A 2,442-nucleotide genomic window follows, 5' to 3' on the forward strand; every position below is an offset into this window, starting at 1 on the left:
GCCTCTGCTCAACTGGGTTGCCATTGGCTTTGAAGTTCCCTTGGCACTCTCAGAACTCGCTGTGATTGGACTATCTTTTGACCCAAATTAAAAACCGCTTAATGTTGCAAAGTCCATTTTGCTGTTATTATTACGTCAGTAATACCTTCAGTTAACAATGTAGTGTGGCTATGGCGTGAGAAATTACCTCTTTACCGAGATCGTAACCCTAACCCTAAGCATAACTTCATTAAACTACAAATACCAGCGCCACTTTTTTTTTTGCGTTCTAGCGATAGAATGGCAGAGGCTTATGGGTAATGTAGTTTAAAATGTTTAATAGTAAAATGAGGGAAAATACAATCTTTTTGAACAAAGGGTCATCTAAACACGTTCATTGTGCAAACATTTATGACATATTTAAGAGGCAGGCTGAAATTTGGTATTTTACTAAGAGCACTTTTTTAAACACCTTTATACCACCTTTCCATATATGTTTGAAAACTCTGTCCAACATTATTTCGTTAACATAGCATAAGTAGCTGTCCTGCCAAATGTATCTTTAAAACTATAATCAGACTTTGATTTACAGCCATTTGAAATATTCAATTTTTTGCTCTTCCAGGGGACTCTACTGGGCCCCTGGGGATGGAAGTGCAGTAAAACATACACAGATCTATTCTCATCATGGACAACAAACTGTGCCGAGTCACATTTTTAAGATTGTCTTTTCAGCAACTTGCCAATATGTAAGTTGCAAGTCATGGTTATCTTTGAATAAGATTAGACCCACAAAAATATCTACATCAGTGCCCATTTGGAATGGGCACCATTTATTTAATTAGATCAGGAGCAAGAATACAGTGTTGACAGTAAACAAAGACACCAATTTAAACAACCAGTACATACTGATACTTCATTGTACTATCACACAATGTCAATGTGTCATTCAGTAAAACAAGGTACAGACAGTGTGTGGTTTATGATGCAAAAGCCATACGATTCATGCAATGCAAAAAATCTTAATATAAAATACCTAATTTGTGTCTCTGTGTCAAATATTCCTCATCTTTGGCCTCCTCAGGTGCTAAACATCAGTAATGTGCATGCTCATCTTTTGTTGGAGGTATGGGTCAAAAGAATCCCTCCACAACTATCTTTCAGTTGTGAAATTTACTTTTATGGGCCGTAACATCTGCGCTGTCACAGTAGAGCTGTTTGTGAATGCAGTCTTCACAGCAGATACCTGATGGGTTCAGGCAGCAGTGCAGTACTTGGTGGCCATTGAATTGATATCTTCATCAACTGGCTTCATCTTCCTTCACACAAACAGACAAAACTATAAGTCAACATTAACTCCAGGTAGGAGCTATGAAAAGATGCATATGTGAAAAAGGATTTGTTTTGAAGAGTCTTTTGAGAGATCAACATCAATGCTGTACCACACATAACTGCATTGAATAGAGACATACCAATGCAAATGTGCAACTTTTCACCTGTCAGTACTCACCATATTCAGTCATTTTCTGCCCAAATCCCAGAGATGATGCACAGCTGATTTGCTCATTCTAGGAGCTATAAAATATATGTGAAAAATGATTTGTCTTGAAGAGTCTTTTGAGAGATCAACATCAATGCTGTACCACACATAACTGCATTGAATACAGACATACCAATGAAAATGTGCAACTTTTCAGCTTTCTGTCTTTTCTGTTTGTGCACAAGAAGGCCATGTTCATTCCTCATTCATCAGGACTGGTTTGACTGGCTTGCTGTGACTGATTTTCTTTGTGTTTTTGGTCTTCAGCTGTAAAACAAGAAAATATTTATTGACCCCATGTTTCATTATTATTGTTGTTTAAACATATAAATTAAGCAGTTATAATTATATACTTCAAGCTCAAGTTCCCTGGCTCTCGCAGGCTCCTGAGTTCATCTGTATACATCAGATTCAGAGTCTGAGAAAAGGCCATCATGCAAAGTCTCAGTTTTTACCTTACAACAGAGCATAAAATAATGTGTAAGTGAGTGAGGGAGTAAAGGAATAAGATGAAAAGAAATAGGCAGAGAAAGGCAGAATTGTGTGTGTAATTTTAACAGAATGAAAGGAACATTTCAGAGTTAACATTTTATGACACAGAGGAACAATATCGTTGGAATCTCTTTCAGAACAATTATTTTTTTCCAGCTGATGAACAATAAAAACATTGACAGCCAATCAGAATCCACCAAACTTTAAAGAGCTTGAGCATTTTATGGCAGACAACATAACCACAGCGCATGCTTATAATAAACAGAACAGTATCGTCTGTTGGTGTGGATGCTAAAATAGTTCTCATTATAGTTCTTGTTCTTGGTGTGAACAGCTTTAAGTGATCTGATTTGGCCAAATTAATTGAAGATCTGATTTGTCACGTGACAAGTTAAACTAGCATTTCCAGACTCTTGCTTCTTAGACAGATG

General features: G+C 36.9%; 1 long non-coding RNA gene across 2 annotated transcripts; it reads right to left on the bottom strand.

The window, feature by feature from the left end:
• Nucleotides 1-1,144: 1,144 nt before the first annotated feature.
• LOC107594188 (uncharacterized) lies at nucleotides 1,145-1,957 on the bottom strand. Of its 2 annotated transcripts, none has more exons than XR_001610150.1 (4): nucleotides 1,873-1,957; nucleotides 1,653-1,786; nucleotides 1,490-1,554; nucleotides 1,145-1,298 (listed from the first exon to the last, which is right to left on the bottom strand). It is a non-coding gene; the product is annotated as an uncharacterized lncRNA (long non-coding RNA). The 2 variants fall into 2 exon arrangements; XR_001610151.1 differs by having other exon boundaries at nucleotides 1,653-1,780; nucleotides 1,873-1,946.
• Between the last annotated feature and the right edge of the window lie 485 nt (nucleotides 1,958-2,442).

This window comes from Sinocyclocheilus grahami, unplaced genomic scaffold (genome assembly GCF_001515645.1).
Source record: "Sinocyclocheilus grahami isolate Dianchi unplaced genomic scaffold, SAMN03320097.WGS_v1.1 scaffold180.1, whole genome shotgun sequence".
NCBI classification, from domain to species: Eukaryota; Metazoa; Chordata; class Actinopteri; order Cypriniformes; family Cyprinidae; genus Sinocyclocheilus; species Sinocyclocheilus grahami.